This window comes from Portunus trituberculatus, chromosome 15 (genome assembly GCF_017591435.1).
Source record: "Portunus trituberculatus isolate SZX2019 chromosome 15, ASM1759143v1, whole genome shotgun sequence".
NCBI lineage: Eukaryota > Metazoa > Arthropoda > Malacostraca > Decapoda > Portunidae > Portunus > Portunus trituberculatus.
In genome coordinates this window covers 11,971,354-11,995,512 of record NC_059269.1, presented here as the reverse complement: position 1 = coordinate 11,995,512, position 24,159 = coordinate 11,971,354, and the positions used below count along the sequence as shown (strand labels likewise).

The window sequence follows — 24,159 nt, the reverse complement described above, 5'->3', positions numbered from 1 at the left end:
TGCGGCGGAGATACTCACCACACCAAAGGTTCCTTGCGTATGTAGCTGCCACTTCAAAATCATTCTAGTGTAGCAGCGTCGCTTCGTTCCCAGCTGCTGCACTTACAGAGACGTGGATGAATAAGATTATAAATATTTTTCTCATCCAAACAAGGAGAAATTCATTAAGCATAAACGAAAAGAATTAGGAACAACAAATGTATTTCCAGGAAGGTCATAACGAGAGGCGCAGCCGTCGGGAGCAGGACGGCATGAGACCTCTTCTACTACAAGCGGATGAGGACATCAGCTTTACGGGTGCCATTTCCAGCTAGTATTGTCAGCGGAGACACGGTCGCTGAAAGACGACTTGCAGGCACACTAAGGCCCCGCCAAGGCCATAAGGTGCCATCATTCAGACTCGTCGCCTTAATAATGCTCACAGCGGCGCCTCACCGTAACTCACTCACGGCTCTGCAATGTGTGAACGAAGACAATGAGAACACAACACGGCGGTGCAGATGTGGCAGCATTATGGGACCTCCCTGGGAAGTTGGTACTACTGGCGGCAGGAGGCGGCCAGGCGTTAACTGCTGCGGCTCACTGGTGGCCATTTGTGTGCCAGGAAGTGAAAATGAACGGATAAATAGGGGAATAGACAAATAAAAAAGAAATGTAGTAGGATGTGCAACTGTAAGGCTTTACGTTACTAATGTTATTGTTGTTGTTGCTTTTATGACTAACTACGTACCACAACCTATGCTGTTTCTACTACTACTACTACTACTACTACTACTACTACTACTACTACTACTACTACTACTACTACTACTACTACTACTACCCTCTTTGCAAATGACGTTAATCTAGTATACAGATAGAATTATTATTATGCTTATAATTATTTTTGTGATTAATTTTGTTATAAATCTATCATTAAAGCAGATGTGTGTGTTCGTACGTGTGTGTGTGGGTGGAGGGATGGTCGGTGTGTGTTTACCCATTATGTGTTTGATTTCTACAGTAATGATAATCTGCACTTCCATACGTCCTTTAAAACCAATGAAAACTAAATTAAACTCTTCACATACATTGGTTTCTGTAGCGTAATTATACTGTCTGGCATTTTGTAGCTTCATTATCTATTTGTTAGCCTTCCTGTGTCATTACAACTCAAGTACCAGCATAATTGAACGAGACCTTCGCAGTATCAGGAATTAAGACCCCCTTACTACCAGAGACACCTATTTGTGTAGCACTCTCTGTATTCAACTGCTGAAAGAACTCATTGGTGATGTATGTATGGAGGTGAAGAAAATTTGGCGAGTCCACTGAAGCATTGGCAAGTGACTATACGAAAGAGCTTTCCAAATAAGCGATAGAAACACAGGTAGATAAGAATAACACCTGGAGAAAAGGATCCAAAGGCTGTGCACGAAAGAAGTGACGGCAAACGGAAATAAGATGGAGATCACAAAGCCCCAACGGAACTAAAGTTTAAAGTAGTAAGAGTAAAAGTTAAGCTCGTACCTCCAGGGCGATCAGGAACACCAGGAGAGTGCGCCACCGAACGTCCCGAGTCATTACGTGATGGGAGGGGAAAAAAATAGTAGTGAACGTAGAAAAATCACATAATAGCCGCAGCTGGTGTGGTGAAGATTTAATTACCCTATAATGGAGGTCGTGATGGCCCAGTTGGTAGTGTTGTTCAAGTGTTTTTTTACTCTACAAAACAACAATACATGAGTTACAGTATAGAAAAGATATATTAGTATAAGTAGGGCGTCTTGCGTTTTTTTCTTCAGTGCGTATAGATGAAGAGACGAAATATAAAGAAATACTTAAAAGAAATGAGAAAAAAGTGTCTCGCCGTCAGTAGCTCAGGGAAGAAGAGGTTTAGAAAAAGACTGAAAGACGGAACACGATTTTTTCGCAGGCAGGAAATTAGACGTCCATCGCTATGAGAACATGGTCTTTTAACTTGAGGGGGCGTGTCTTCAGTAAATGTAGAACTTACTGTGTGTGTGTGTGTGTGTGTGTGTGTGTGTGTGTGTGTGTGTGTGTGTGTGTGTGTGTGTGTGTGTGTGTGTGTGTGTAAGGGGCCTTTAAGGTTGAGGAAAAGCCTGCCAGTGTTGCCTCCCTCCCTAAGTTAAAGTCTTTCCTATAGAAGCTTACTACAGACCATGGTAAACTCTCTCTCTCTCTCTCTCTCTCTCTCTCTCTCTCTCTCTCTCTCTCTCTCTCTCTCTCTCTCTCTCTCTCTCTCTCTCTCTCTCTCTCTCTCTCTCTCTCTCCAAGCACCACGAGTAGAAACAAGATTTAGAAAGTTCCACGCTCGCCTCTGGATTGCTTCTAGCCTACACTCTACAGTGAGCATTAGATACATGACGTAGCTAACGATTATTGGAAAACTATAACAGGGCAGGTGACGTTCCTTTAGCGACCTATTGACAGCAGGAAAAGCTTCCGGCTGACCCCCGCGGCCGTCATAGAGATGAGGAAACATAAAATAGGAAAAGTGGATGGCAAAAATAGGGAGCACGAGGCTTATCATGAAACTGAGTGAAGGAAAGCTCACCAATAAAGAATCAGAATAGCGTCTCAAAGGATTATACTCTTCCCAGCTTGAAAGAGTCGTCTAAATCATTCAAAACGTGTGTTGACTTGAGAAAACCCGCTATTTGGTTGGAATTGGGAGCGAGGTTGAATACTGGTTCCTGCGCCGTCTCAAATGTTCCCTGAAAAAAAAAAAAAACGTATATAGAGAGAGCAGCGGCAATTGCCAGGGTTTGTTATAGACCGGTTGCATTGGCTTGGCTGGAAGATTGGATGACGCGCCGCTTCCTCCTGGCAGTCCTTGCTGGGAACTAACCACGAGGAAATGCGGCGGTCACTTGGTGTGCAATGTTCTGCCACGCGTGGACACCCGGACACTTTTCCCCCTCGCAGCTCGGCAAGGAAATATGTCTTGTGTGGATGTCCCTCTTCTCTTAATGGAGGTGGGACAGGGGAAGGTTTACACTTCGGCCAGGTCTTTTCTCTCTTACGGCAGGATTGTGAGTCGTGTGGAGCTGTTTTCATGTTTACCTTTCCTTTTTTATTGTGTTTTGAGAATCGTATAATCAAGATCTATTCATTGATATAGTTTTAATTAGTTTATATATTTTGACTTTAACCCCTTCAGTACTATGCCGTGTTTCCATATTCATTCTGCTTACTATTTGATGATTTTATATAGTCTCAGAAACTTATGTGGGGATTAAAATAGTGAGGACTGTGACCATTAATTTTCTGACCTCCATAGACCTTTCTTAATGTCAATAAAATCGTCTAATCACATCCAAAATTCAAGATAAAAAAAATGCGTCCGAGTATTTGGTCGTAATATTCAGATTGATCCAGAGACACATTCACACACTCACACACACTTATACAAGCTTGCACACTAAGTTAGGACGGAAAATCATACTCATTATGCGCTGAGAAAAAGCAATAATCACCACGCAAGCGGTCGTTGTAAGGCTGCGTTAAAAAATTCGAGTCTGAAATTTGCCACGAAAAATTCTTAACCGCAACACTCTTATTAGCAGATCACAATACGAAGTGCAAAACCTCATTATCCAGTTTTATGCCATCTTTTGACACCAGAGAGAAAAATACACTTACGTAGTCCAACTCTCTCTCTCTCTCTCTCTCTCTCTCTCTCTCTCTCTCTCTCTCTCTCTCTCTCTCTCTCTCTCTCTCTCTCTCTCTCTCTCTCTGTGGTAAAGATCAGATGCAAGTGTTATGGTCAATGTATCTTGTGTTCTACTTCTGCAGTGCGCGTCCTCTCAATATTTCCCTTACTCAGTCCCTCCACATGACTGAGTGCGTGCGAACACCCTCATTTCTCACAGCAGAGGAGCCTATTGACCTCTCCACTCACTAGTCTGTCTCACTTTCCCACAAGGCGAGCGAAGTGCTGGTTATATGGCGCATGAACGTGTTATAAATTGCCAAGTCAGAAGGAGAGCGAGAGAAAAAAAAAAAGTGTTTACAAATTCAAGATGGGATATTTTGCCTTTCATGTCCTGGATTTTTGACTCCGCGCCGGGTACAGTCTCGGCTATCAGTCTCATCAGCTCCCCTCTTTTAACTAATGCACTCTCATCTTTCATACTTACTCTCACCGCTGCTATCTTCCTCCACCATTTTCAGGAATACTGTATCTTTTCTTTTACTAGATTCTTTTTTTTTTAAGTAAGAGAGGAGAACTGAACAAAAACAGAAAGAAAAAAGACCCACACAATCGCCAGTCTCCCAACAGAGCCGATAGAATTAGCCAAAGGACAGGGACAAATATCTTGAAACCTCCCTCTTGAATGAAGTCAAGTCATAGGAAGCTGCCAATAATGATTCGTTGTTTATAACTTTCTACGAGATGAAGCACCAAGGACAGCAAGTAAGAAGATGTTTGTGTGTGTGTGTGTGTGTGTGTGTGTGTGTGTGTTTGTTATAACGTTACTGGTGTAAAAGTAATGTGTGGCCAACTTTAGTGTGAAAGGTAGGAGCGAATTTATCTTTCCTATGGACATATAAGTCTTAAGATTCTACAATATCCCTAATTTCTACAACCACATTTCCACAGATGGTATGATTTTCAGTCTTTTCTTTATTTTTTCTTTATTAACGAAGACTCAGGAATGGAATTGTCTCTTGACTGTCTCTAGGTAACTTCATAATCTAATCATTCACAGCTCTTCTTTATTAGACATCCTGGATAAGGCATTCACTGGTAAAGGCTTTGTATTGTGTAATTATTTGGTGTATAAAGGAATATTAACCACTTCAATACTGGGACTCATTTTTTACTTTGAGATTTGTGTATGATTAGACCATTTTATTGACATTAGGAAGTGTTTATGGAGATCAGAAGATTAATGGACAAAGTCTTCACAATTTTAATACCCAACATAAGTTTTGAAGCTGGATAAAATCACCAAATAGTAAGCAGAATGAATATAAAAACGTTTCATGGTACTGAAGGGTTTAACGAGAAACAATGAATAGAAAGAAACATAATTAACTCGAACAAGATCGTATGAATAAGAAGAACAGAAGATTATTTACTGTGTTAGTGTGATCGGTGCACCAAAACAAACATATCTTTAGAATACCTCTTGTGTCAAACTCATAATTACCACCATTTCTGCATTTCCCAATCATATTCCGCTATATTCAAGATTTATTTCCCTTCATGCTTCAGCTATAATACCCTCACAATCATCAATATTCTCATTTTATCCCTTTTTTAATGCATGAAATACTCAGTTATCAAGTACTCATCTCACTAATGCTGCAGGTCTCAGTCTATATTCTCAACATTTCTTATTCTCAACATCTTTATTTCATTATACCCTCATGTTTCACTCAAATATGTTGCAGTGGCGGGTTCTGCTGAAGGTGGCAGAAAATGGGTCAGGGGAGGATGACGAGGATTCTGAGTTGCGTGGTGGACACTTTGCATGGCGAGTGAACAAAGGAGTTGCGGCCTCGTGACCTTAATTGGCACGGTTGCGGTGAAGGAAGACTGCTGCCGTGGAGAAATATATTCTAGATACGTGTGGTTACCGAGAGAGCGCTTGTGACAAATTCTGGTGGAGGTAATAGAGAATCAGGTGAATTTGTATATAAAATTAGGATTAATTTCTTCAGCTAACTAATCGATTATTTTAGAGCGTCATAGTAAAGTAAAAGTTTGAAAGGCAAATCATTAAGTGTAATACTCTTGTCTTCACGGAGAAAAGGTTATTCACGGCGATAGGAAACAGAGGAAGACGACGAACATTGCTTATTAGTGAACTGGATGGAGTGGATAAAGTAGTTTACTCGTTCATTAATAAGACGAAGTGAATAGGATTGATAATGAGGAGAGAGACTTGTGCTGTCCATAATGAGAATGAGCTGGAGTTTTATTTATCTCAAGGAAGGAATGGCGCGTCGTTAACAGCTCCATAATAACAGAATAAAACTAGTCTGTGATAGTTTCAAAATTATAAGTACATCAAGGAAAACCTGAAATTCACATGGTAAATTATGAGTGAAAGAACGAAACGCCTTTAACCCTTCAGCACCATGCCGTGTTTCCATATTCATTCTGGTTACTATTTAGCGATTTTATACAGCTTCAGAAACTTATGTGGGATAAAAATAGTATGAATCCACCCATTAATCTTTTGACGTCCATATACCTTCTTAATCCAAGCCAAATCGTCCAATCATATCTTAAATCATGGTAAAAATGCGTCTTAGTATTGAAGGAATTAAAGTTTACAGTACTGCAACATGTTAACTCAGCATATGACAAAACCCTTTACATTCTCTTCTTCTCTCTAACTCACCTAAAATTGTGAAGTGAATCTAAGAAAATATCTTCCAAACACCCAACACATTTTCCAGCTCGAAAAGTTACGATGCTTTTATCACATCTGAGTCCAAATAATAGAAGCGTAAAATAGACAACAGACAGATTTTCTTTATATTTCCTGCAAGAGGATGAACATCACATAAAGCACTTCTACTTCGTGTCTTTCATGAGTGAGATGATTTTAACCTCCTAAGTGCCATGACGTGTTATCATATTTATTCTACTTATCATGCGGTGATTTTGAACAGCTCTAGAAACTAATGTGGGGATTTAAATAATGAGGACTCTGGCTATTAATCTTCTAACCTCCATAGATACTTCCTAATGTAAATAGAATCGTCTGGTCATACCCAATTTCATGATAAAAATGTGTCCCAGTACTGTAGAGGTTAAACACTTTTCCTAAAACTTCTTTCTAAACACAGTGGGAGTAATTAGTAATCCTTTTTTTTTTCTCTTTTGTTTCTTTTTTTTTTTTTTTTTTTTTGCAAATTATTTCTGGGCGAAAACTAAACATGATACAAATCGCCATCGCCAAAAAATACAGGACCAGTCTGCTTCCATCACATTTGTTTATTTAATACATATTGTTAGTTTTATATGAGGGGGAGCACCCAAAGCAATCAAATAGTAACCCCTCCAGTACTGGGACGCATTTTATACTTTGAGTTTTAGATATGATTAGACGATTTATTTACATTTCGATAGGTCTATGGAAGTCAGAAGTTTAATGGCCACAGTCCTCACTATTTTACTCCCCACGTTAGTTTCTGAAGCTGTATAACATCAACAAATAGTAAGCAGAATAAATATGAAAATTTGTCCTGGTACTGAAGAGGGATAAACTAATATTCGTTTTTCCTGGGACGTTTTCTTGTATGTTTTATGAATTTAGTTATTATCTGAGTGCTACGATTCTTCAAAGTCTCAGGGCATTATTCTTCCCTTATAAAATGTGGGGCTGGTTTTAGTAACAGTTTTTATATTAATGGAACTGTGTGTGCAGGAGACATTAACATTTGTTTGGTTATAAATCGATGTTCTTGTGAGGTAATGCAGTCCGGAGTGGATAGGTTAACGAAGATATCACGGTGGGGTTATATAGATGGATAATTTACTACACTGTGGACAGTAATGTTGTGTGTCTGATATCCTTCCGTACTGTGTGGTGGATGTGAAGATGTGTGTGTGTGTGTGTGTGTGTGTGTGTGTGTGTGTGTGTGTGTGTGTGTTATAACGTTTTATCTTAAAGCTCTGCATATACTAAATTGTAGATTGAAATAATTGGAATGTCCCGGATGTTCTAACACTAATTTTCATGACTAAACATTGGGATTTATTCACAGGTGAACAATGACGCTTTGATGGACGTGCCTGTAAGCAAAACAAATTCAATTAATGAAATACTAATCACGCAACACACACACACACACACACACACACACACACACACACACACACACACACACACACACACACACACACACACACACACACACACACACACACTCTACACACCGCGTAGTGTAGTGGTTAGCACGCTCGACTCACAATCGAGAGGCCCGGATTCGAGTCCCGGTAAGCGGCGAGGCAAATGGGCAAGCCTCTTAATGTGTGGCCCCTGTTCACCTAGCAGTAAATAGGTACGGATGTAACTCGAAGGGTTGTGGCCTCGCTTTCCCGGTGTGTGTTGTGTTGATGTGGTCTCAGTCCTACCCGAAGATCGGTCTATGAGCTCTGAGCTCGCTCCTTAATGGGGAAGACTGGCTGGGTGACCAGCAGGCGACCGAGGTGAATTACACACACACACACACACACACACACACACACACACACACACACACACACACACACACACACACACACACACACACACACACTGATTAAAGTAATGTTGAGGGTATTGCGTCTAGCTTCCTTTGTCTCTCGAGTTAACTTCTGTCTCGTGGGCCTTTTGAGGGTGTTATGGTGAAGAGTCTTAACCAGAGAGGAGGAGCAGATTACGACTTCCAAACTACCGCGATCTATCTTCTCCAAGTTTGCCTAAGTACCCATTTATCGACCCACCTTAGGGGAAGAATGAACAGCAGCTGCCAAGGATCTACCCGGCCAAAAAACACTACCCTCCTACACTCCCTGAAGCTCAGATGGGAAAGTACAGGCGGCTGCGTTAACTAAATACTGTACCAGAGCACGGACCCTCATCACTGATAGCCAAGTAATCGGAAAAAAGAATTATTGGTGTAGTTTATCGTATCATCTTGTGGCCATCTTCATAAATATGTTAGGTGGGCTGATTTGTTATAGACTAATTGTATATTCCTCACTACTGTCTTCTTTTTTTCATGGAATAGGGGAAAGCCGGCCCAGGGCAACAAAAATAAAAAGAAAATGCCCATTTGATTTCCAGTTCCTTTAAAGATTATGAGAGTTAGCAAAAAATCTTGGAGAGACGTCTTGAAACCATCCTCTAAAAAGAATTCAAGTCGTAGGATGATGGAAACACAGAAGCAGGCAGGGAGTTCCTGCAGAGTTTACCAGAGAAAGGTATGAATTACTGAAAGTACTGATTAACTCTTGCATTAACGAGTTGGACAGAATAGAATATAGTAACGAAAGTAATGAAGAAAGTACTTATTCCCCATTCTGTTTTTCCTTCACTAGTCGCCACGCTAAGACCTGTTACTAGACATATTACAACCTTAAGTAAAATCAATCTAGTAAGAAACACTTGAAATTTCGAGTGCCGGGTTGAAACAGGCGTGGAAAAAGGCGAACGCGACGTGGCGGGGCGGGAACACTGCATCTGTGACCCAGGCGTTGGTCCTGAAAACACGCGTTACACAGGCCGCCGCTCACCTGAAATAGGACAGAGTTACGGTGGCCTGACTCCTCCAGTGCTCACAGACATCACGGGTAGGAGGTAGTGTTCGTGCCAATTGCGTGTACCACCGTAGATCATCGGGTGGAGGTGGTAATGAATGTGTTGCTGGGATTACTATAAGCTGTGGTGGTAGTACGTAGTAGTGTGTCAATTATTTCGTTAATATGAGTTATCGGAGGTATATTCTTTAACCCCTTCATTACTGGGACGCATTTTTATCTTGAGTTGTAGATATGATTGTACGGTTTTATTTACATTATGAAGAGTCTGTGGAAGTTAAAAGAATAATGCCCAGAGTCTTCACTATTTTAATCCCCACATAAGTTACTGAAGCTGTATAAAATCACCAAATAGTAACCAGAATGAATATGGAAACAAGTCATGGTACTGAACTGGTTAACGAAATTTTCTTGTAAACTGCCATTATAATTGCATTACATAGTTAACATATTCATATAATGCAAGAGCACTGACTGTGTTTGATGTTACCTGTTTTTGTTCTCCTTCAAGACTACATAAACAACACTCCCATCTTTCCCTCCTCATGTGGGCGTCCCTCTGCTACCCGCCCCTCCCATAATGCCTCTCCATCCTCGAGTCCTGAAATAGAAGTCCCACACCGCCATTTGACCTCTACTGCAATAAACTTTAACTCTGTAACAGTTTTCATTTGTTAATTTTATTGAGAGTGCCTAAAGCTAACATTTTTCTGTAACTTTTTTTTACAGCTTTTGGTCTACCTCCATTTTTTCCTCCCGTGAAATAACAGTTTTGAATATTTTGCTTTTTAGTTTTGAAAATATATACATACAATTTGCTGTGTGTTGCGAGGCAGGTGCGAGGGTGAATGAATAAACACGAGCCATAATGTTTGTCACGAGTGGTGGCGAGTAAAACAGTACTGACTAGGAATTGAATTTACTGAGTCACCCCAGAAAACCTCAGACTTTTATCCTGTCGATCTTTATTTTCTTTCAATTTTAGCAAGGCCAGTTTCAGAAGCAAGGTGAAATAGAAGCTACACGAACCTGACACTGCCAACCAGAATTATTACAATGACATTGTTGCCCTGGTCATGTGTGTGACGTGTGTCCAAAAGTTTTATGACATTTCAGAGACACTTACGTTATTACAAACTTTTCTTTCTCTAAGGGCCATGGAGAAAAAAAAAATCCTCATGTGTTTCTAAAGTATTGTATTTCATGTTTCAATATTAGGAATAATAACGTTTTCTTTTTCCCAAAGTTTTTATTAAGAAAAGTAGAACAAATGTCGAATTCCACGTTTGGTCACTTGCTCAAGACAAGTATTTTCGTTTTCCATTTTTCTAGCGTCCTCCAGTTCTGGTATTTCTTATAGTGAGTCAAAAGAGAAAGAGAAAGTTTCTGCAGGCCGTCATTTTTAACCTCTGTCAGCTGCTAGTGTTAAGTATTTCACTTCATTCAAAATGCGACACTTTTTGTTACTTATACTGTCATAATACAATGTCTGAAACACAATTCACGTGGTCACCTATTTCTGCTTCGCCTCAACCTAGCTTTGGGTATTCAGAAGACGTTTTTTTATACCCTGACGAGCTAAGATATTCCAGCAATTAACTCAAGTGTTCTTTTAATGATCCTGCACCCTGCCCGTGAAAGCCAATTAGTGCAACATAAAAAAATATCCAAAGTATATTCATATTATTCTATTAAATACCTCGTTTCTCTGTTCCCGAAACTGCAAAACAACCTATTATGAGAGCAAAATAAAGAAAAATATGCATGAGCTTACTTTTTCCTATATGCTCCATGTATTTTTCGTTTCATTTCATTTTTTTCCGTCAACAATACTTCACACAACAGCTCCAGTGAACTCCTCGTGTTAGCACATCAGGCGTCAAGGGTGTAGCGGCTGTGTAAATTTGAGAGAGCTTGGGGACAGCAGAGCGCATGTTGCAGGCGGAAAGAATGATGACGTGACTAGTGGGGTGCAGGGCGTGAAGAGGAGGAAGAAGTGGAGGTGGAGAGAGTGAGAGAAAGAGGGGGTATATAAAGAGTAAGTGTAGGAAGAATAGAAAGAAAGAGGGAATTGGATGATGATGTATTGAAATAGGATTAGGAGGAAGAGGAAAGGGAAACGGAGGAGATTGTAGTGTTAATGGTAGTAATAGTAGAAGTAATGTAAAGGATTCAGTTAATAGTAGTTGTGTTTGCAGCCAAGGAGGAGGAGGAAGAAGAGGAGATATAAGGTTTGTAGTCGTGTTTGCAGCCAAGAAGGAAGAGAAGAGGAAATAAAAGCAGTTGCATAAAAAAAATTAAGAATAAACAATGAAAAAAAAACATGAAAATGGAAACGAGAGATGAAAAAAAGGAACAAGACGGAGGAATAATTAGACTGAACTTAACCCCTTCAGTACTGGAACACATTTCTACCCTGAGTTTTGGGTGTGATTAGACGATTTTATTGACATTAGGAAGGCCCTATGAAGGTCAAAAGACTAATGGCCACAGTCTTCACAACTTTAATCCCTACATGAGTCTCTGAAGCTGTATAAAATCATTAAATAGTAACCAGAATGAATAAGAAAACTCGTCATGGCATTAAAGGGGTTAAATACTCAAACCAAAAGGAAAAAAAAAAATAAGCCTACAAGGTATTATAGTGACACCGGAGCCTCGACACTCACCGTCATTGCCCAGTCTTGCCAGATGAGATTCCAATATGAAGTGGGAGAGAAAAAAGAAAAAAATGAGGTTATGATTGATTTATGACGATCCAACATCAAAGTCATCTGGGTTTGGCTGAGGATACGAGATAGCGCTGCCTCTTCTCCTGACAAACGGCCGTGATGGAGAGAGAGAAACTTGAGGGGAGGGAAGGGAAGAAGGGAGGGAATGGAGGAAAGAAAGCGATACGATGAAAATACTGATACATGGAACAATGGCGGGAAAATAGTGAAGTAATGAAGGAATAGGTAAAAATAGAAATGTTTAAGATGATGGAAGGGAAAGGGATGAAGAACTAGAGAGAGAGAGAGAGAGAGAGAGAGAGAGAGAGAGAGAGAGAGAGAGAGAGAGAGAGAGAGAGAGAGAGAGAGAGAGCAGACGGAAAAAAATCATGAAGGAGAAAAAAGGAGCAGGAGGAGGAAGAAGTGGAAAAATTAGAAAAGGGAGAAGGAAGAGGAGGAGGAGGAGGAGGAGGACGGTTTGGGGGAGATGGTCGTGATGTTGGCATGACGTGGGCGATGGAGTGGGAGGGGGACGGCCTTCTCCACCAGGGCGGCAATATGAAGCAAGCTCAGGGTAAACGAAGTCAAGTCCTGGGCAAATAAGGTGCCGCTCTGTCAAGTTTACATAATGCTGCAGCGACAGAAAGAGAGAGAAAGGAAAAAAGAGAAGTGATAATAAAGGAACACACACACACACACACACACACACACACACACACACACACACACACACACACACACACACACACACACACACACACACACACACACACACACACAGGCAGAGGTACACGCACACGCACGTACGCATGCACTTCCCTGCTTGCTTATAGCTGGTCTTTCTTTTCAAGCCCAACAATGCCTTGAATGAGAAGCAAATGACCCGCACGACAATGCAATTTAAAGCTAAGGATTATGGGATTCTTGTCCTTGCACGACCTAGATGGAATAATTTTGCTGTAAGAATGGCTTTACGGTGGCCTTTCTCTCACTAAAGTAGCGCATGACTGTCAAGAAACTGTTATTTCCAAGTTTTCTCGTTGTCTGTATTTCAACAGTAGAATTTCCTCTGGCTTGATTCCTAAGTTCTCGTGTGGCGGGGCTCTGAGATCTATGGTGGTCTGCCTGGGTTGTTTCCAGTACCCAGTGATCAGAGGTCTGTGTGACACTCAGTTGTATTAATTTTCTTGGGCTTGATTTCTAAATTCTTGTGTCCTCTCGAATGGCAGGGCTCTGTGATCTGTGGTGGTCTGCCTGGCTTGTTTCCATTATTTGTTTCCAGTTCCCAGTGATCAGCGGTCCTCTGTGGCGCTCAGCTGTATTAGACCAAACTCCCGTGATAAACAGATATGGATTGTGGCAAAGGGTTTCGTTTCATCGCTTGCCGGTGGTTGGGGATTGTTCAGTTTTGCGTGACGGTGTGTCTGTTGTACCACACCACACTACATACACCACATTGTTTTTACAGTAAGAGCATTTTTTTTTTATGTAATAGGGGAAAATTGGGCAAGGGGAAGGTAAAATGAAAGAAAGGCCCACTTAGTTCCCAGTCTATACTTGCAGGTCTGAAAAAGTTAGCCAAAATGAAGGGATAAATGACCTGAAACCTGCCTTGAAACACACTAATACTAGCATAACACTTGGCAGTAGCACACCACATACTATCATTCCACACCACATCACACTACACCACACTGCATCGTACCACACCACGCTACATCAAATTAAACTACATTAAAACTTCACTACATCACACATCACTATACCGCACCATGTTGCACTACAACCAGACACACACACACACACACGGGCAAGCAAGTAAGCAAACAGGCAAATGGACAAGCAAGCAAACAAACAAGCCTGCCAAACAATGCCCCATCTAGTTCATTTGGAATTAATGACCCTCGACACGCTCAATCAATACCAGGATTCTCTACCATGGGACCAGCGCCAAAAAATATAACTTCCGATACATATAATTCCTTTAACCGCGAGCACCATCCACATTTTTTTTTTTTTTATTATAGTTGTTCTCTTTCTCCTTTATATTTTTTTTCTTTTTTCCTCCTTTCGTCGCTCTCATCTATGTCTTTTTATTATCTCTTCATTTACTAAACACGAATTTCAGTGATTAATCATTAGTAGTAATCATCAGAACCATCCACTTTTTTCTTATATTCCTTCCCATTCTCCTTTATCATTTTTCCTTTCATTCCCCTAACCTAACCTAACCCAACCTAATCTACCCGAGAACCGTCAGCATTTTTTTTTTTTTTTTCCTTCCCATTTTCCTTTATCATATTTTCCTTTCATTTCCTGTCGCCATTTTCTTTTCCCAGTTCTTTTTTATCGGCTCTTCATATAGTAAACACGATTTAAGATATGAACGATACGTGATCACGGACACTCTCTTTAGTTCACGTCTACTGAGAAATGAAAGGCCATAAAGCTCTATGTGCCCTTTATGTCTTCCTGAAGAGCTATTCAATAAAGATAAATAGAAGAAAGATGAGGTTGAGGGGGGGGGAGGATGGAGAAACACTACCACTTCATCATTTCCATGGCATTGTTGTTTAAAGCAAATGAGTTTTCGTGATGGACAGCGACTCTCCACGTAATACAAAGGTATGAATGAATATTTAATCGCCTCTGCCAGTTAATCGGGAGCCGCAACACACCTTGCGTCAACAAAGCGTAGTGCAGTGCCACCCGCCCGACCGCTGCTCTGGTGGGGCTGAGAGGCGAGCGCTGTGGCAGATTGACCATTAACCTTTTTACTGCTTTTCTCGTGCCTTGCTTATATTCAGAGTAATACAGAAACTTACTATTAGACACACGGAATATAGAGAGTGGTTATTTTGTTTTATATAGCTACAGAACTGTTCAAGTGACTGTAGTGTAAAAATAAGTGACGGAAGGGTTATGATTATGATAAAAAAATATTTCTGCAGTGAAAGGGTTGAGCCCCAAAGAGAGCGTTCTCGGGAACCATCAATAGGTGCTTTTGTATGGCTGAAAGCTTTTAATTCGTGATCAGGCGCTCTTTTGTGAAACATTAATTGGTTCATTTCTCTTCTTTTTCACCATTCATTTACTTTGATGGCCTGACCCCATTCAATCTCAGACTGGCCAACACAGTTAGTGGAATTTAACCCGATGAGGCTGCTATAACAATGTGATTGGTTATTGTTGTTATTATTGATGTTGTTGTCATTTTCACTTATTTAAATAGCCAATACATTTGTACATAATGTGCTGAATTCATTAATTGTTGTTTGTTGATGTCTATTGCACATGTAAAACTGAAATTTTCAGTTCCCAACGAAAACACCTCCGTGATGGGGAATGTGCAGGGAAGGGAATAGTGAGGAGGTGCTTATATGAGCGCACTCCACACGTTTTATAGGTGTAGAAAAATGTATTTTTAGACAAGCGTTTGTGTTAAAATATTATTTTAGAGAGATTTCGTTAGTAAATGAACGTAAATGCATATTTCAGATTTTGAAAATTATTTTTGTTACAGCACCAAGTTTTAGGACACGAGGCGTGCTGTACTAAAATGCAAAACACACGCAGGCATATGACGTCATACACGCACTTTTATTCATATATATTTTGTAGAGACGGTAGTGTTCTTGTTTGATTTATCAATATAATATAATTCATAATAATGTAACCCCTGTGTTATTTACAAAATCAGTGTTCGTTGGCGTGGGGACAAGACACCTTGCAGCCGACTGAAAAAGAAGTGCAAAATTAGATAGAAAACACTGACTACAACATGTATATACGTAACAGTTACCTACATCACGGAATGGTAAGGCTAAACAGCAAAGAGCAGTGGGCGAGGGACCCCAGCCATTGAAGCACTACGGCAGGGCTGCTTCCCCGGTGCCTTACGTTATGTTCCTGACCACCCTCGGCCAAGCAAGGACCGTCAGTGCCGTCCAGCTGATTCACTGCACTAAATGGCCATGCACATCTGGGTTAAGGACGCTGACGACGACTGCAATGGCCCGCTGGACGAGACCTGCTTCCATCAAGAGAACGATCCTTGACACGGCGCTACGGTGACTCGCCCCTTCACTTGCTAATTCCCGGCGTTACTGTTTGATTCGTGAGGCGTCTTTGCTGGGTGTGTGTGTTGAAATCAGTGCCGTGCAGCAATAGTGTCCGTATGTTTGTGTGTATCATGTGCAATGGATGTTTATGGTGTGGGATTCTGTTATTTCGAATCAAGACTGTTTACTTAATGATTTTAGTCTCGTTTTTTTTGCCACCTATACTAATTAAATTCACTTAAGAATACAAAAACTACTAGATATTTGTGCATTTCTATCTGGTAATGTATAATCCAATGTGACTTTACTGTTGTAGCCTGTACTGAGGAAGTAACTTTGACACCTTAAATACTGGGACGCAGTTTTACCTTCAGCTTTAAATGTGATTAGATGATTATATTTTACATTAAGACGGGTTTATGGAGGTCAGAAGAGTAATGGTCCGGAGTCTTCACTATCTTAATCCCCACATGACTTTCTGAATCTTTATAAAATCACCTAATAGTAACCAGAATAAATATGAAGACGTGTCGTGGTAGTGAAGGGGTTAAAGTACTCACCATCTAACACTAACTGTTTATTTGAATGGAAAATATGACGCTTTTTTAAGTCACGAGCTATAATATAAAGGGAACACTAATATAATGAATGTAAACCTAATCTAACATAACCTAACGTATTATCCGCTGTAACCTTCTCTAGCGTTTACTCATTCATTTAAATCCTTCATTAGTGTTGAAACACAAATTCTACTGCCCTCAGCTCCAGGTGGGAAGAGGTGTGTGTGTGTGTGTGTGTGTGTTTGTGTGTGTGTGTGTGTGTGTGTATGCCTCAGACAAACCTAAATCGGGAGCAGGCTCGTCCGCAGGTGGTGAGTGTGCAGCAGCAGCCTCGATAAATGGTCGAGAGAGTCAACTCCACCTCCACTTCAGATCCCTAATTCGGTCCTTCATGTACGCTTATTGAACTCTGTTGCATACACTCCGCACTGGAATCAACCTAACCTGTGTTCCCGCTGCCCGCTTCGACATATCACGGAACACGGAACACTAATGCTTTCCTCTTCCCATCGCCACCTCCGACCCTCGCACGATTTTCACTACTACAGAAACAACCTTTGATATATTTCGCCCATGGTAATGAGTGATAATATTTCCCATTCATTGTAACCCCTTCAGTACTAAGACGCATTTTTACCTTGAGTTTTCGATATGATTAAACGAATTATTTACATTAGAAAGAGTCTAAGAAGGTCAGAAGATTAATGGCCACAGTCTTCACTGTTTAAACCCCCACATCAGTTTCTGAAGCTGTATAAAATCACCAAATAGAAATGAATAAGAAAATGTGTCATGCTACTGAATGGATTAAATTGAACACAAGTGCTCTCCCTCCCATCACCTATCTCCGGTCCTCACCCTCTAATTTTCACTACTACAGAAACAGCCTTTAATATATTTCGCCCATGGTAATGAATGTTAATATTTCCCATTCATTTTTAGTTGAATTTTGCTTTGCTTGCCCCGTTTATGTACCGTAAAATACAACTGCAGGAACTTAGAGTTTTCTCCCGGTTGCAGTAACAAAGAGGAAAATATATATGGGATACGTATCATATATTTTGCCGGAAGTCAGCCACATTTAATATCGTACCTTTACCAACGTGAGACTCATAAAACTCGGTGTACGAACAAACGTGAAATTCCATTTACAGAGTGCTTTCCATTCAGAGTGCGCTCATAACTAAAGGTGGCTCCGGACCATTAAATCCGTGAGCTGATGTTTTATTGCCTCTTATTCTCACGTGAGTCTGATAAGAGGGAGATAGAAAAAAAATAAAAATGGTTCATTTGCCATCAAGACCTTTCCTCATCGTTTTTTCCCTCAGGAGCAGACCAGAGTTCATATCGGCCCTCTCGCCCGAAGCCTTCAAGTCCAGAGTAAATATTGGTTAGTGGTAGGAGGGCATCTAATCTAATGCATTACAGGGGACTTCACCATCTACCGGCCTCCACTGATCTCCCCGAGGCTGAAGGAATACCTCATATCTTGCCTCTTGATCACCCGAAAGTAAACAGTAGAAGTTTAATTTTCCACACCGTCCACTCTCTACTAGCGGGGCTAGGGTAGGATGGGGGTGAGGTGGGAGTGGGGTAAGTCCTGCGGGGTAGAAAGCCACTTGATGCCACCAATATGTTGTGTGTGGTAGATGGATTCAATGTGTGTGTGTGTGTGTGTGTGTGTGTGTGTGTGTGTGTGTGTGTGTGTGTGTGTGTGTGTGTGTGTGTGTGAATTATTTGCCACACGTTTTTCATCAACCAGTCATGAGGAAGAGACAAGAGTGAACTGTCCTCAAAAGAATTACGTACATATTTCTGTCAATAAGTATCACATACTTCGCTGTGTCTGCTTTCTGCTGCCATGAACTGGAACACAAAATCGACAAATACCAAAAGCTTTTCCTTTCACGCTCGAAGTTGAAAATATAAGGAAAAAAGTGGATTATTTTTACGTGTTGGGAAGGGTCGTGGCGTAGGTGCGAGGCAGGGGTGAGTGTAGTGTGTGGGGTGTGGGGTGTTAGTCAAGGGGGAGAGTAGTGGTGTGAGGCGAGGGTAAGAGATTTGGGGCTGAAGCAAGAGTGGAGTTTGAAGTAGGGGTGAAAATTGATGGGTGAAGTAGGGGTGGTAGCTGTAGAGGCAGGGGTGAAAGTTGCGGTGTGAGGCAGGGGTGAGAGCGAAGATATAGTGGCAACGAAGGATTATTTTCTTTGTTTCGACTTGCAAAATATGATACAAAAATATTTACTTTCTTTATTTCATTCGTTTCTGGTGGCCAGTGATTTCTGTGAAGAAGAAAAGGTGAGTTTACACATCTGTTTTTTTGAGGATTTTTTTAAGACATGCATGGAAAGTTACAAGGCGAAATCTACTCACACGTGAAAGGAAGGCATGCAATCAGGTTGGTAAGCAGACAAACAGAAAGACAGACAGACATACACAAGCACGGTGAAACAAACTGCCAAAGAGCAACTCATCAAGTGTGTCTAAAGAGTTTAATAAAAAAAATGATCTCAAATGTAACTATAATGTCTTAAAATTATCACGTGAATGAGGTGGTATTGATTTACTGGTCCGGTAACGAAGACAGTAGCAGGAAGGAGCGATAATATATAATCAACCATAGCTTATTACCCCGTTAGATATCCTTGGTGTACAGAGGGAAGTGTGTCCTGCTTCTCTGGTATTGCTTTTCTGCCCCGGTAGCAAAGATAGTAGCAAGAAGGGAAGATAATCAACCTTAGCTTTTTTTCCCCCGTTAGATATCCTTGATTTACAGTGAAAGTGTCCTGCTTCTCTGGGCTGTGGCAAAATTCGGTCTTCCATGGCTCTGATATTGGTGGTGTGACCATTAATCAAAGACACAGTACCACCGTTGCCTTTGATGCCACATTTTAAACCGCATCCCATTTGCAAGCGTTGGCAAAATAACCGTACTCAACAAGCACCACCACCCTGCCCTGCCTGTCTGCCACACCTGTCAAACGCCACCTTAATTACTGCGTGCAGATCACTCTTCTATTTAACAAATTATTCATGAGTCTTGTCAGTATCATAATGAAATACGTGGTTGTATATGAAAATTAAGGGATTTCAGTATTTTTCATAAAAGTACTGCATATAAGTTGTATTGATTCAATTGTTTGTGTCGTCTGAGTTGTCATTTTTATGCTGAAAATATCCTTAATGTGAGCTAAAAAAAAACTTATATTATTTTGCTCCTGTACGAGACAGGGAACAGCGTATATACTCGCAGACTAGCTACAGCAAGCCTTAGCTGTGTCTTACTCGTTAACTTGTTCATTCACTCAGTTGATCTGTAGCTCCAGTCACTCACTCTTTAACCCTCTCTCTGTTAGATTTGTATTGCCACTTAAGTATCTATCTCACCTTACATTAGTCTGACCTTCTCATCTCCCTTATGAATGTAACCCAAGAAAACAGTCTGGTCCATTACTACTTGGCGTTCATTGTCTGTCTATGGTAGATGCAACACGAGTCTTTCCCGGAGCGCTGTGGAATGCTCCTGTCATTCAACTTTTATTAGTTTTCAACATCGCCATAAAGGCCACCTCAACTGCACGTTATTGACCACGCAGCCAAGCATGAAGGCTCCATTCCGATTTTTATTGACGGTTCTAAATCCGATTCTGGTGTCAGATCTGGAACCGTAATCCTTGATTTTATTTGGTATGACGATCTTCCACTCTTTCCAGTTCCTTTCTAAGGCAAATTTCTTTCTTGTCCTTCTTTTCCTGCAAACACCATTTGTCCAACATCCACTGAAGCTGGTCGCATTCACACCGGTGGGAGGCTTTCTTTGTCCACACATACTGTTGCATTCCACTAAGAATCCTTTAAATCCTCTTCAGTTAATTTGCTTTATTAGACTAGCGAGTTCACCAGCAGGATTGCAGTTTCTTGATAAAGAAAATTATATTCAGTAGTTGTACGAAGCGGCAGCATCACGGCCACTCCTCTCAGCAGGCGTCGGTGTTGCTATGCATGAGTGCAGGCAGCGCTGATGGAACATTGTTTGCACTCGTAATAAGATGCAGCGGGCAATTTACTCGATTATTGTCCCGAGGGCATTGCCATGCGTGAGGCAGCGCCGCCACCACGTGATCGCCCAGGCGAGCCTTGGATGGCGCAACATGGACTCCGTCACCTCATTGTTACTCTCATGTTATTGGATATCTATTTATCTATCTATCTATATATCTATCTATATCTATATCTATATCTACATCTATCTATCTATCTATCTATCTATCTATCTATCTATCTATCTATCTATATATATATATATATATATATATATATATATATATATATATATATATATATATATATATATATATATATATATATATATATATATAGTTATTATCTCCTTTGTTCTTTTGATCCATTACAGAGAAAACGAGATTCCAGGCTCACAATCATTTCCTTCCTGCATACCGTTAAACGTTTATTTCAACATTCAGAGCTTTTTCTTTCAGATTTCCTGCAGAGAGAGAGAGAGAGAGAGAGAGAGAGAGAGAGAGAGAGAGAGAGAGAGAGGGTAGGAGCATCCTGCTCTCCTATTATTTTTCTCTTAAGCACATGAGATCCATGCAATTTTTCAGTGTTAGCATACCAGATAACCTCTTTATGGGCCGCACAATCCAGTGATACATTTAACTCTCCCTCCTCTTTTTCCTCCACCACACTCGTACCATCATCTCACGCGTCCTCCTCGATCTGCTGCTGGTGTTCCCTTTCCCACTCCTGTGTTTGTCCTTGTCCTCCTCCTACTCCTTCAATCCGGTCTTTCCGTCCTCAGTGTTTTTCTTACCCATTATTTACGTATTTTCAGGTGAGGCCTGCGGGAAGCTTCCACGTCATGTGAGTACGAACGGAGAACTTTGTCTTCCCTCACCTTAACCCGGTCCATTTGTCTTAGTAGTCTTGTTTGAATCGTTTGTGTACGCCGATTATTTTTCTAGGCAGTAGAAGGTTTGTCCAAGAACAAGTGGAATTTTGTATCTCTATATTTAAACAATATGACAACAATAATGGACCATGGAATGTATAATGACTGATATTTTATGTGTGAAAAACCGTATGAAGTATTGAACTAGTGTCCAAGTCTATTTTTTCGGTTTTAAGTAATAGAAGTGCTTCAACCAGGACGAGGGAAGGTTAATGACACTCTAGTTCTTTTTTCTACCGGGTTTAAATAATATGAGTATTTTAACTAGGACGAGGAAAGATTAATGACACTGGTTCTTTTTTCTACCACGTTTAACCCCTTCAATACTGGGACGCATTTTTACCATGAGTTTGAGTATGATAAGACGATTTTATTGACAATAGAGAGAGTCTATGGAGGTCAGATGATTAATGTCCTGAGTCTTCACTATTTTAATTCCCAACAAAAGTTTCTGAAGCTATATAAAATCACTAAATAGTAAGCAAAATTGATAGTAAAGCGCGTTCTGGTACTGAAGGGGTTAAGTAATGGAACGAGGAAAGGTTAATGACACTCTTATCTGAACCAACATGAAAAACACACACAAAAAAAACTAGCAATACTCCGCATTTAAAGAACAGTAAGAGAAGCATCGAGCGTTTATGTACAGGTACTGAAAGGATTTGTAACACGTGGACGCTCAGGTTAACATTTGACGGTAATTCCACACATATATACCGTGTCTGAAGCATCCACCTGCAGCTGATGCATCGAAGCGCCTATGGGGATATTCACTTTCCATTCCGCAAGAACAAAGGGACTCTATTTTTTGAAGGCTATTTTTTCTTTACTTGGTACTATTTTTCCACGTACCCGCAGAACTTTCGAGGGTCTGTGTAGGTTTGACGCCTCGTTTGCTTCAGCCTTTGTTGTCGTTTTTTTTCTTGAGGTGACAACGTTCTTTTTTTCGACTCAAGAAGAGGGAGATAGATAGAGAGAGAGAGAGAGAGAGAGAGAGAGAGAGAGAGAGAGAGAGAGAGAGAGAGAGACCGTAAAGAAAAAAGAATAATTTTGGTCCGATGCATCAACATCCCGTTTGAAGCAAAATGAAATTGTATCTCTATGGACCAGAGCGTCAGTGTTGCGCGTGAGGTGATGCGCCTTTATCAAATGCATTTTCAGAAGTTGGTGTCCATATTTCACAACTGTATTTCATTATAGCACAGTAGTGTTGTCGATTTTGTGTTGTTTGAAAATTCTCTTGCATTGGTTTTATTGCATATTCAAAGGTTTTAATTATTAACAACTATTTAGGTCGAGAAATATTCGCTATTCTATTGAGACATGCCATTATCATACAGCAGGAAAATTTCTATGTAATTTCATAAGACAAAGTTTACGAAAGAAATAGAATTGTATGTGCTAATGAAATGAACACACACACACACACACACACACACACACACACACACACACACACACACACACACACACACACACACACACACACACACACACACACACACACACACACACAAAGTAATTTACAAATAGATTGAGACAAAAAGAAATATATGCAACTGTTTGGCTGAGAGTGATTGCGTTATCTGTAAACTGATTTATGTACCTGGGAATGGACACACCCAAAGCTTCATTAGAGGACTCACTGCACCGCACACTATCGACGCCCAAGTGATCATTAATTTGCAAGTCTAATTACAGGTGAATGTCATTATTTCTGCGATCAAAGAGTTTCCAAAGCATCTGTTCTCGGCCTATAATAGAGTTAAAATAGTCTATGTAGGTTTATTTTCCGGTGTTTGTATTCTAAATCATTCACTGTGTTGTATTTTTCTCTCGTTCTTCCGTTATGCATTCCCATGTCACCTGTTATTCAGTGAAGGGCTTGGCGTGAGGTGCTGGAGCAGAGACACATCACAGGTGTTGCACTAGACTTCATCATCAACATTGTAGGAGTTGTACTCGCTTCTAATTTAATGGCCGGGTGACACCAACACCTTCCCATCAACATCATCAGTGAGCTGCCTGTGCGTTCTCTCTCTCTCTCTCTCTCTCTCTCTCTCTCTCTCTCTCTCTCTCTCTCTCTCTCTCTCTCTCTCTCTCTCTCTCTCTCTCTCTCTCTCTCATCACTTACGTAGGAAAGATAATTCAGAAGTGAGAGAGGAACTTAGCAAAACATATTTCAGAACCGAAGGTAATCTTTAATTTTGGTATATAATTAACACCTTTGTTTTTTGCTTATTGTTGACTGACTTATTCTTCGCCTGAATGTGATGTCAAAGTTTTAACAAGAGGCCGCACCTTCCACCGCATCAACAGAAGCGTTTGTCAGTTCCAGCTTGCCGTGAAGTATGTGTTTTGAAGGAAGTATAATGTTGTCTTGCAGTCGTACACCGTCTGCGTCGCCGGAGTTTGCACGACAGCTGACATTATCGGGAACAGCCTCGACATGGAAAGTTCAAGTGAACGTGATGCCAAGTTTGTCCGGGGCACAAACTTCTGCAGCGAGGCATCGATTTTCAATATGGTAAAAGTCTTCCGGTGGTGTGACGAGGGCGACCAGAACGCTGGGGTGCCCTCGCTGCCG

General features: G+C 40.8%; 1 long non-coding RNA gene across 1 annotated transcript in view; it reads left to right on the top strand.

Moving 5' to 3' along the window:
• Positions 1 to 24,159, top strand: part of LOC123504328 — a 71,260-nt gene that overhangs the window by 31,959 nt on the left and 15,142 nt on the right. Inside the window, exon 2 of the long non-coding RNA XR_006674818.1 lies at positions 21,456 to 21,484. This is a non-coding gene — a long non-coding RNA (uncharacterized LOC123504328). The remainder of the gene's footprint in view (positions 1 to 21,455; positions 21,485 to 24,159) is intronic.